Raw genomic sequence first — 12,885 nt, 5'->3', positions numbered from 1 at the left:
GAGGTGATCCTAAAGGTGGTGCAAAGTGGAGCCAGGCCCTGGGGTACTAGCAATGCTGCCGGGGGACGGGCTACCACAGGGGGCGCTGGAAGGTAAAGAGTCAGAAGCCTGTACGTGCCCTTTACCTTTTAAATGACCCCTCCTCCTATCAAAGTTCTTGGAGATTTCCTTCAACAGCATACGAATCCCAGAACTCCCTGGGAGAACGTTCTGTGTTCTGAAAATGACTGAGTTCTGACACATGCCATCTTGTGGCCATTTTTGAACATAGCACCTGTAACAGTCCCAGGCATTACAAATACATCGTAAATATAGCAATACATTACATCACTTTATTATTTTTTTTATTGATGGGATTACCAGATCAGGGTACATAATAATGCAGCATATTTAACATGGAGAACCATTTTAGGGGGTGTTGTATTACACTTGATTGCAAAAGATATCTGTTTATTTATTTATATATATATATATATATATATATATATATATATACACACATGCCTAGAGCGTCCCTGTTGCTGCTTTTATGTTAGGCGCACACCTGGCTCGACATGGTATTGGTGCGGCATACAAGGGTCTCGCTGAATAGCGTAACTACAAAGAAAATATGTCTGGAACCTACCAACCCCACATTATGGCAGCCACCCCACAACTCCATGGAACTCTGTAAGGGAAGGCAAAGAAGAGGGGTAATATTAATTTTAGTACAATTACAAGATGGTAATAATCTCAAGCTTCTCATTGAGTCCGCCAGGAAAAAGTGTGTCTAAGGTGTATATCCATTATGTCTCCAGATTTGTTTGACAACTTCTGTCTTTCATGAATCCATGCTGTCTGTTTCTTATGTAGCAGTACCCCCATAGGGGCTGCTGAAAGTTGTGGTCCCACCTGTCACCTCTGCCCAGCCCAGCATTCACTTCATTCACTGTTTGTTTTGTATTTTATTAAGGGAATTTGAACTTGGACAGGGTAAAGGAAATTATGGGATGCCCAGAATAAATAAAATAATCGATGATGATCAGTTGGAACCTCTATTTACTCTTCTAGAGTTCCAGCCTCCTCCAGCACAATGCTTATCTGCAGACTGTTTCTCTCTCTATCCTGTACAATACTTGGTTCCTGGCACATGGTAGGCCCAACTCTGACTCTGTCCGGCCTTAGCAACTGCTTTTTGCAGGCAGGGACCGCGGGCCCCTTTGATATAGAAACAAAAATAGGAAAGTCTTTAGTGCTAACTGACCTTTAGTGGACTCCTGCTCCCAGTCAGTGCTCTTCAGGCCCCACCAGCCCTCCTGGCCGCATCTGCCCAACTCCACTGCCCATGACACCACAGTCTCTGTTGCTGTCTACATCCATCCCAGACTGCACACGCCCAGTACACTCCAGCATGCCTCCCCAGCTCTCCCGACTGTGCCTGTCACTCACCAGCCTTCCTGGCTGCACTCCGGTGGATCCCTCTTGGAGACTTGCCTGGTAACACTAGCTCCCGGTGCCTTTCTCGGGCCTTCTCTGTGCCTCCTGTCTAGTTACTCAGAAAGGCTCAGACTTGCACCCGAACCCCTCAGGCCCAAGGTCACCACCCCAGACTGGGGAGCGCCTCAAAGGCCCTGACAGCCTAGTGCTCCATCTCTAGCTTCTTCCACTCGAACACTCCACCCCACCTCAAACCATCTAGCAATGGCCTGTGAAATACTCCTACAAGTTTCTAGCAGTCTTAAAGGTGAAATCATTCATCTTCATACATTTCTTGAAGGATTTTGCTCACAAACATTAATGTCCCAAGCCACACATATAGAACCCTGGATAACACGGGTAAAGTGAAATGCTGAGTCCGGTGCGGTTGTACGGTGAGTCGGGTGAGTCGGGTTCAGACAGACCCGACTGGAGTTCTCAATCACCCTGTGCCTCTAATAGACACAGGGTGACTTACACAAAGGATGGGCCTGGGAAGCTGGACAAGGAGTCTCCAGAGCACTCTAAGGCAAGCTGGGCTCCACAAACCCCCCCGCCCAAAGTGACTCCCGTCACACTCTCTGTTATCCTGACCCCGGCTTGCCTTACCTCTCTACTGCTTGATATCCTGTTGCCGGACCTTGCCTGCATCCTGACTATTCTCTGCCTGTTGTTACATCTGCTTGATCGTCTGTTACCGAACCCGGCTTGTCTGACCACGCATCGGTGTCTCTGCGTCTCTGCACATACCTGCTTCCTGTCTGCATCAGCTGAGCTGTCTGCACCTGCTGCTAAGCTCCTGGTCTACTCTGGGAACGCATCTGCTGCTCGATCCAGGCACTCATACACCACTCGGCTCTTGTGGCCACTGTTCTCAACTTCGGTGGCCCTTGAACCAGGGTTGTACGCGAGGCCTTCCCACTGCACGTCTGGCTCATCCGTTAGGTACGTGACACAGGGATACAAAGATAAAATGGAGTTTCTAAACTTACAAGATGACGTCTTTAGATTAGTTGCAAAACAAGTCTCAAGGTAAAGACCAATGTCAGAAGAACTACAAGAGTTTTGGGGTTTTTTTTATTTTCAGTGTCTGTCTTTAATTTAATTAGAAAATCCTGTAATTTACCAGACAGCTCTATATAAACTGTCAATTCTCTAGCCCTTTCACTGCCAGGTCCGTACACTATATGGACCTGACAGCGAGGAGATTTCTCACACAACCCGGATTGTGTGTAAAACTGACATGCAGTCAGGTGGAAGCATTCGGACCTGCTGTGATATTACATGATTTCTTCCACACAGTGTTGGCTGGTTCTCCATTTTTAGGGGGGCAGCAGACAAACCGCCCCCTCCCCCGGTCAGTCAGTTTTACCCACCAAACCCCCCCCATGGTCGCTTCGCTCATCCGTCTGCCCATCAGCCCCGCACTTACCCCTGAAGTGAAGGACATGGCCGTATCCGGGGAGATCTGATGCCAGCGAACGCGGGGAGAGGTGTGCCTTCCAGAACGAGCCGAGCGGATCGTGACGGAAAGCCAACTGGGAAGCAGGACACAAAAACACAAAAACACTCTCTTGCGCTCAGGAGCAAAGTCCATATGTGAATGGTGTAGCCAACCCGTTGGTAACAATATGGAAAGTCAAAGGTCTTGCTGCCCTCCTCAGAACAGTGGGTATCCTTAGAGCTGAAACATATAGAAAGACAGGGAGGGCGCACCGACCTTGCGCATTACCAAAGATACATTTTATTAAAATGAAAACAAGAGTCATACTCACAAACAAACGTTAAAAAGAAGGCTTAACATTGCTCCAAGAATTCGGAACTGTGTCTTCTAGACACCTGAAACCTGGACCGTGCTTCCAAAAAAAAAAAAACATTAGGATCCATGCGTCCAGCGCCCTGCATGTAGATTAAAGGCTGGACATATGGATTAGGTGGGGCGGCGCCCCTGCGCCTCGCATTGGATGGGCCACCACTGCTTCCACACACACCCCCAGTACCAGCGCCCCCCACGCATGCTCCCCCTGCATGTATTCTGGGCTCCACTTGCCCATCTGCAGGCCCCAGACCGACGTGGTGCCAATACCTTTGGCAATATAGTGTGGATGAGTGAGTTTGGGATGGAGGAACTTGATTAGCCTTGTTTTTTAGGAGTTGGGCTTGGCCCCCTTAGTTCCAGTGAAGGGAACTCTTAAGGTGTCAGCATACCAAGACATTTTGGACAATTTCAGGCTCCCAAATTTGTGGGAACAGTTTGGGGACGGCCCCTTCCTGTTCCCACATGACTGCACACCAGTGCACAAAGCAAGGTCCATAAAGACATGGGTGAGAGATTGGGATGGAGGAACTTGATTAGCCTTTTTTTTCAGGGGTTGGGTTTGGCCCCCTTAGTTCCAGTGAAGGGAACTCTTAAGGTGTCAGCATACCAAGACATTTTGGACAATTTCATGCTCCCAAATTTGTGGGAACAGTTTGGGGACGGCCCCTTCCTGTTCCAATATGACTGCACACCAGTGCACAAAGCAAGGTCCATAAAGACATGGGTGAGAGATTGGGGTGGAGGAACTTGACTGGCCTGCACAGAGTCCTGACCTCATCCCGATAGAACACCTTTGGGATGAATTAGAGTGGAGACTGACTTCTCATCCAACATCAGTGCCTGACCTCACAAATGTGTTTCTGGAAGGACGATCAAACATTCCCATAGACACACTCCTAAACCTTGTGGACATCCTTCCCAGAAGAGTTGAAGCTGTTATGGCTGCAAAGGGTGGGCCAATTCAATATTGAACCCTCTGGACTAAGACTGGGATGTCATTAAAGTTCATGTGCGTGTAAAGCAGTGGTTCTCAACCCCTCTCCTCAGGACCCTCTAACAGGCCAGATTTTAAGTATTACCTGTGGGGAGATGCAGACTAGAATACAGCAATCACTGAGCAGCAAATGATATCACCTGTGATGTTTTTTTCAGTTATCTTGCAAACCTGGCCTGTTATTGGGCCCTGAGGACAGGAGTTGAGAGAACCACTGGTGTAAAGGCAGGCGTCCCAATACTTTTGGTAATATAGTGTATGAAATATTTGTATGTTGTATACACATGATGATATTTTATGTGCTGCACTGTATGTTTTTTCGTACAGTATATGGACCTATTATTGCTCAATCTATGTGTATAACAATACCATCATCCTAGGTATGAGCAATATATAGGAGGGGGAGATTCTGGGACTTTCCAGGTACCAAAGAAAAGTCATAAAATACATAAAAAAAATGGATCGCTTTTGTTTGAACAGCCAAAACATTCTACACCATGGAGTCTGATACAGCAAGACTCACCCATAGTAGAACATCCTACTACACCACCGTGCTCCTGTTCTCCATGTTACCTGTCTATTATTGTAAATGACGAGAACACCATCTCCTATTAGTAGATTGTCTACAGAACATGTGTCAAACACGAGGTCCAAGGGTCGAACCCAGCCTGCCAGGCCATATCATGTGGCCCTCGCACCCAGGGCTTTTTTTTTAGCCAGAACATGCCGGAACTGACACAGCTGGAGGCATCATCCCAGTACAACCACTTGAAGCCAAGCGATGTACCAGCTCATCAATTGGTGGCAAGTGGTGACAGCGATAGTCCACTATAATTTTTTTAATTTTTTTTATTTGGGGGGGGCCCAGGTGGGTTATGCCATAATGGACTAGTATGCACAGCACATTAGCACATTTATGGCAGACTTACTTGCCAAAGAAATCCTCTAGAGCTGTGGTGGAACTGATCTGGTTGGCCCCAAGTGCTTCCATCTTCTTTGTGCCTTCAGCCGCTCTTTGTGCCTTCAGCTGCTTGATAGGCTGGGTTGTGATGATGTCACTTCCACGCGGGCGCATGTTAGTCACATCACAGATCGGGGGGGGGGAAGGTCCTAGGGTTGCCACATCATCCCTTTGATCCAGGACACACATTCATTTACACAGGTCCTGTGGCTGATTAAGGTGGTAATTAAACTCACTCGGTCCCTTATCTGCATTAAATCAGCCTCAGAACCTGTGTAATTCATATGTGTCCTGGATTAAAGGGATGATGCGGCAACCCTAGGGGGCCCTAAATCTACACCGAGCTGCGCATGCACGGAGAGAGGTTTGGTTTCAAATCCGACAAATTGTCCAGGGATCAAATTCTGAAGGGTACAATTCGTTGGGTTCGCAGCAGAGAAGACAACCGCTGTGTTTGCTCCCCCCCCCCCCCCCACTACAGAGTGACACTGACTGGAACTATGGAGTTCACCATTATTACACGCAAGGTTATCGTGGTGGTAGAAGCGTCTGTAATAAATACTGTCTGTGTTGTTCAACAACTAATCATCAGAATCCAACCTTCAACTTGAAATGATAGACTCACCTGGGACAGAGGCTTTTGTAGGGGACTGAATGTTAGCCTCTTGCCTACTGACTATGGGCCCTGGCTTTAAGGGAACACTACACTTTGTGAGGTGTAGAACTGGGGACCCTTGGAGTAATGTTACTTTGGATTCAAGTCCATGCCCCCCCCCCAAGACACACAGACTCTGGGAATCCATGTTAAGGGCCTATATGCTACATTTCCAGCAAGGACTGCTCCACCCTCTGGGACTCATAGCAGATGTTGATGTCATCAGCAAGCCACCTGTCTAGGGGTTGTCTGCTATAAAGTGTTTATTGCAAGTAGGTCTAGTGTGCCTCCTAAGGGTCATTCACCCACTGGTATTTGTGACAGACTCACCCGGGACAGAGGTTTTTGGAGGGGCCTCTTGCCTACCAACTATGGGCCCTGGCATTTGAGGGAGCTACAAGCTTTTAGGAAGATATTTTGTTATGTAATGCAAAAGGACATTATTAGGGAGGCCATGATGGTCTCTGCATGCTTGGGACTCATATAGCAGATGTATGTGAAAGGAATGCTGATTAATGAGATCTGGAAAGCCCTGGGTCTCCTGTTGTCTACTAGTGTGGCTTCTAAAAGTATTTTCCCCATTGTTGTTTGTGCTAATTAACCCTGCTATTGTATAAAGGAGTTCTGTGTTGATATTTATGATAATGTGTATTGTATAGTCGGTGAGCTAGGAGACATGAAGTCTACCCTGAGGGGTCATATCTCAGAGTCACCTAGTCTGGGTAAACGATTTAGTAAACTAGCTCATGTTAATTAGGTTTCTGGTTACAGTTGTATTGTTAGAGTAATATGAGCAGGAGGGGGGAACCTCCTCTTCTACTGTATATAAGACTTGTATTCTGGTTCTAATAAAGAGTCCATGTTCAGCAACTAAACAAGTATCGTCTTGTTTTGTGCTTGTGAGCGGTTGGAATATCTGATATCTATATTCAGACTGGGAGGGAGTGGTATATGGCGAAAGCACTTAAGTGGAGTGTGGGACGTTTCGTTACAGTATTTGTGCTAATTAACTCAGCTATTGTCTACTAGCACACTACCCTTGTGGGCTGTGTTTATACTTGTAATAATGTGTCCTTTGTATTCACTGTTGTAGGGCCGAATAGTCTAGGCACCTAGGCTGGTTTAATTGACTAGTTAATTTTGTTTCTGGTTACAGTTGTATTGTTAGGGTAATAGGATCTAGAGGGGGGGTGTCCTCCTGGTGTATACATTTTGTGTGAGATTTCAAATAAAGCAGTTCTTATTCTGGTTTACTCCAAAACTGGTGTCACCTAGTTCTTGGGTAACTATAGCCAGATTCACTGATCTCATGTCCCAGAGCTTGGGAAGCAACGTCTTGGTTGGAGATACCCAGTCCGGGTGTCCGGATTCCGTCACAATGACATTTTGGGAATGGAAATGTGAATGTAATAGGTGTCTTTGGGGTAACAAAGACAGTTCATATTGTGTGATTTGAGAACAAAATAAAATATTTCTGCTGAGAAAAAAGTGATGCAGGCTCTGATGATTAAATGATTACACCATCTTTGTGTAGATAAACATAGAACACACCCTTTGTTCTCTATTTTTACACAAAGGGCAGTAAACCCATCAACCAATCACACTGCAGTAGGTTTGAGATTTAATTGCGTGACTTTTATGGGTTATTGAACTTTGTACATTGCTTTCTATCTAATAAATAGGCCAGAAAGAGTTGAATCTCCTCACTTTACTCTTCTGCTGTCAGCGATGGCATCTTCTCATCTGAAGGAGGATCTGGAATGTCCCGTCTGTTGGGACATTTATAGGGACCCTGTAACCCTGAAATGTGGACACAGCTTCTGCCGGGTCTGTATTGATGGTGTGCTGGATACACAGGAGGCGTCTGGAGATTATTCCTGTCCTGAATGTAGAGAAAAGTTCAAGAAGCGTCCTGTCCTTCAGAAGAACATTACTCTGTGTAAGATTTTGGTGACACTCCAGACAACACAGGGTGATCAGGACAAAACCGGGGTCTTCTGTACTTACTGTATTCACACTCCCGTACCTGCTGTAAAATCCTGTCTGATGTGTGAAGCTTCTCTGTGTGACAATCACCTGAAACTCCACAGCAAGTCACCAGAACACGTCTTATGTGACCCCACCACTTCCCTGGAGAACAGGAAATGCCCCGTCCATAAGGATCTACTGAAGTATCTGGACTGTATCTCTGTGTCCCACAGTTTGATTGAAGGACAGCAGGGACACCAGGTGGAGACTCTGAATGAGGCCTCTGAGAAGAAAAAGAAACTTAGAATTGTTCTAAAGAAACTAATGAAAAAGAAAGAGAAGATTGAGGAAAGAGTCCAGAGTCTCCAGGAACGCAGGAGGAAAGTACAAGTGAATGCAGACGGTGAAACGGAGGGAGTGACTGCCGTGTGCAGATTCTTCAGGAGATGGATGGAAGACATGGAGAAGCTATTCCTGAGTGAGATCTCCAGAGAGGCAGAGCGGGTCTCACAATCACTGTCTGATGTAATTCAACAACTGGCAATAAAGAAGAGCGAGTTGTCCAGGAAGATGCGTCACATCGAGAAGCTGTGTAACATGATGGATCCACTGACTGTCCAACAGAAATTAGACACAAGCGACTTGAGTGATACTGAGGCTGGAGATGATGAGGAATCAGACACAGGTGCCTTGCGTGATGCTGAGGATGGAGATGACGAGGATTCAAACACAGATGACTTGCGTGATACCGAGGAGGAAGATCATGAGGAATCAGACTCATGGGAAACTGAAGATGAAGATGATGATGATGATGGCATAGAGGGACATGATGAACTCCTCCATGATGGAGGGGATCTGGATGTGGCGGGGATCTTAAGCACATTACACGCAAGTTTATCTGGTATCATGTCTGGGGTACATGTACAACCCACCCCCACCGTACAACGCTCACCCCACCAGGCTGAAGGACCATTTAGAGGAACTATACAGCAAACATCGGGGGTGTCGGGGGTTACAAACATATTACTGGATGTGAGTACAGCTTGTAATGATCTTCATATATCAGATGACAGGAAAACTGTATCCTGGTCATTATATCAGAATCGCCCCGAAATACCAGAGAGATTTCAGTGTACACCTCAGGTGATGAGCAGTCAGAGTTTCTCCTCAGGGAGACATTACTGGGAAGTGGATATTGAGGGCTCAGGGTACTGGAGCATTGGGATGTGTTACCCCAGTATAGACAGAAGTGGAGAGCCATCGTGGATTGGGGAAAATAAGAAGTCCTGGTGTTTGGAGAGGAGGTGTGGGTGGTGGCAAAATCAGTACTCGGTGATACATGACAGCAATCAGATCCTATTACCTTTCCATGTCTGCAGTAACAGATTTAAGATTGAACTGGATTATGAGGCGGGCGGATCTCCTTTTATGATCTGTGTGACCCGATCCGACATCTCCACACCTTCACCACCACCTTCACTGAGCCCCTCCATGCTCTGTTATGGGTAGGGGGAGGACATATAAAGATATCAGGGGGGAATCAGATGTAAGAAATCTGCCCAAAGAGTGGTGACATCACAGGGCAGGAGAATCTGATTGGTGTAATCAGGGATCAGGGGTGTCTTTAATATTGATTGGACACTGGGCAAACATTTTCTTGGGCCCCCAAGTGGCAGTGGTGAGGCGGTGGGATCAATGACAGTGCTGGTGGGGAGATGGGATCAGTGGCAGTGCTCGGAGGGATAGGATCAGTGACAGTACTGGTGGGGAGATCGGATCAGTGGCAGTGCTGGGAGGGATCGGATCAGTGGCAATGCTGGAGAGAGATATGATGAGTAGCAGTGCTGGTGGGGGGATGTGATCAGTGTTAGTGCTTGGGGGGGGCATGGAATCAGTGGCAGTGCTTGGGGTTAGGGATGGGATCAGTGGCAGTGCCTGGGGAGATGGGATCAGTGGCAGTGGCTGGGGGAAATGGGATCAGTGGCAGTGCTTGGGGTGGGGGATGGGATCAGTGGCAGTGGCTGGGGAGATGGGATCAGTGGCAGTGCTTGGGGTTGGGGATGGGGTCAGTGGCAGTGCTTGGGGTTGGGGATGGGATCAGTGGCAGTGGCTGGGGGAGATGGGATCAGTGGCAGTGCTTGTAGTTGGGGATGTGATCAGTGGCAGTGCTTGGGGTTGGGGATGGGATCAGTGGCAGTGCTTGGGGTTGGGGATGGGATCAGTGTCAGTGCCGGGGGAGATGGGATCAGCGGCAGTGCTTGGGGTGGATGGGATCAGTGGCAGTGCTTGTAGTTGGGGATGTGATCAGCGGCAGTGCTGGGTAGGGATGGGATCAGTGGCAGTGCTTGTAGTTGGGGATGTGATCAGTGGCAGTGCTGGGTAGGGATGGGATCAGTGGCACTCACTTGCTGTCACCTGTCAGTCAGTGTCCACTCAGTTCCCCTGCCTGCATGCAGGGAGGAGAGGGAAGAGAGAGAGAGAGAGAGGAGGGGTGGGTGAAAGAGAGAGGGAGGATGAGAGAGAAAAGGGTGAGAGAGAAAGGGGGGTAAGAGAGAGAGGGGGGGCATGGGTGAGAGACAGAGGAAGTGGGTGAAAGAGAGAGAGAGGGGATGGGAGAGAGAGAGGGGGGGCATGGGAGAGAGAGGGGATGGGAGAGAGAGAAAGTGGGTGAAAGAGAGAGAGTGGGGATGGGAGGGAGAGAGGGGATGAGAGAGAGAGGGGTGAGAAAGAGGAGATCGAAAGAGAGGAAGGGTGAGAGATGGGGGAGTGAGGGGGTGAGAGAGAGGGAAGCATGAGAGAGAGGGGGTGGGAGCGATGATGAGAGAGAGGGGTTTAAGAGAGAGAGAAGGGTAAGAGAGAGGGGTTGAGAGAGAGAGGGTGTGGGTGAAAGAGAGCGAGGGGGTGAGAAAGAGAGGGAAGATGGGGAGTGAGAGAGAGAGGGGGTGAGAGGGAGGAGGGAGAGGGAGGTGAGAGTGAGAGAGAGAGTAGGGTGAGGGGTCAGAGAGAGAGAAAAAGAGAGGGTGTGGGTGAAAGAGGAAGGGATGAGAGAGGGGGTAAGAGAGAGGGGGGGTTAAAGAGAGAGAGAGAGGGGTACGAGAGAGAGAGAGGAGTGAAGTGGGATAAGAGAGAGAGGGGGGAGTGGGGGGGTGAGAGAGGGGAGTGAGGGGGGGTGAGGGTCTGAGAGAGAGGGAGGAATGAGAGGGGGGGGTGAGAGAAAGAGGGGGAATAAGAGGGGATGAGAGTGAGAGGGGGTGGGAGGGGGGGTAAGAGAGAGAGAGGTGGGGGGGTGAGAGGATAGGATGATGGAGAGGGAGGTGAGAGGAGAGGATGAGGGAGAGGAGAGGATGATGGAGAGGGGGGTGAGAGGAGAGGATGAGGGAGAGGGGAGATGAGAGGAGAGGATGAGGGAGAGGGAGATGAGGGAGAGGGGAGATGAGAGGAGAGGATGAGGGAGAGGGGGGTGAGAGGAGAGGATGAGGGAGAGGGGAGATGAGAGGAGAGGATGAGGGAGAGGGGAGATGAGAGGAGAGGATGAGGGAGAGGGGAGATGAGAGGAGAGGATGAGGGAGAGGGGAGATGAGAGGAGAGGATGAGGAGAGGGGAGATGAGAGGAGAGGATGAGGGAGAGGGGAGATGAGAGGAGAGGATGAGGGAGAGGGGAGATGAGAGGAGAGGATGAGGGAGAGGGGAGATGAGAGGAGAGGATGAGGGAGAGGGGAGATGAGAGGAGAGGATGAGGGAGAGGGGAGATGAGAGAGAGGGGGTGAGAGGAGAGGATGAGGGAGAGGGGAGATGAGAGGAGAGGATGAGGGAGAGGGGAGATGAGAGGAGAGGATGAGGGAGAGGGGAGATGAGAGGAGAGGATGAGGGAGAGGGGAGATGAGAGGAGAGGATGAGGGAGAGGGGAGATGAGGGAGAGGGGAGATGAGGGAGAGGGGAGATGAGAGGAGAGGATGAGGGAGAGGGGAGATGAGGGAGAGGGAGATGAGAGGAGAGGATGAGGGAGAGGGGAGATGAGAGGAGAGGATGAGGGAGAGGGGAGATGAGAGGAGAGGATGAGGGAGAGGGGAGATGAGAGGAGAGGATGAGGGAGAGGGGAGATGAGAGGAGAGGATGAGGGAGAGGGAGATGAGAGGAGAGGAGAGATGAGAGGAGAGGATGAGGGAGAGGGGAGATGAGGGAGAGGGGAGATGAGGGAGAGGGGAGATGAGAGGAGAGGATGAGGGAGAGGGGAGATGAGAGGAGAGGATGAGGGAGAGGGGAGATGAGAGGAGAGGATGAGGAGAGGGGAGATGAGAGGAGAGGATGAGGGAGAGGGGAGATGAGAGAGGGGGGTGAGAGGAGAGGATGAGGGAGAGGGAGATGAGAGGAGAGGATGAGGAGAGGGGAGATGAGAGGAGAGGATGAGGGAGAGGGGAGATGAGAGGAGAGGATGAGGGAGAGGGAGATGAGAGGAGAGGATGAGGGAGGGGGGTGAGAGGAGAGGATGAGGGAGAGGGGAGATGAGAGGAGAGGATGAGGGAGAGGGGAGATGAGAGGAGAGGATGAGGGAGAGGGGAGATGAGGGAGAGGGGAGATGAGGGAGAGGGGAGATGAGAGGAGAGGATGAGGGAGAGGGGAGATGAGGGAGAGGGGAGATGAGAGGAGAGGATGAGGGAGAGGGGAGATGAGAGGAGAGGATGAGGGAGAGGGGAGATGAGGGAGAGGGGAGATGAGGAGAGGGGAGATGAGAGGAGAGGATGAGGGGAGGGGAGATGAGAGGAGGGATGAGGGAGAGGGGAGATGAGGAGAGGGGAGATGAGAGGAGAGGATGAGGGAGAGGGGAGATGAGAGGAGAGGATGAGGGAGAGGGGAGTTGAGAGGAGAGGATGAGGGAGAGGGGAGATGAGAGGAGAGGATGAGGGAGAGGGGAGATGAGAGGAGAGGATGAGGGAGGGGGGAGATGAGAGGAGAGGAGAGATGAGAGGAGAGGATGAGGGAGAGGGGAGATGAGGGAGAGGGGAGATGAGGAGAGGGGAGATGAGAGGAGAGGA

The sequence above is a fragment of the Aquarana catesbeiana genome, linkage group LG01 (genome assembly GCF_042186555.1).
Source record: "Aquarana catesbeiana isolate 2022-GZ linkage group LG01, ASM4218655v1, whole genome shotgun sequence".
NCBI classification, from domain to species: domain Eukaryota; kingdom Metazoa; phylum Chordata; class Amphibia; order Anura; family Ranidae; genus Aquarana; species Aquarana catesbeiana.
Note: the sequence above shows the minus strand (reverse complement) of the source record.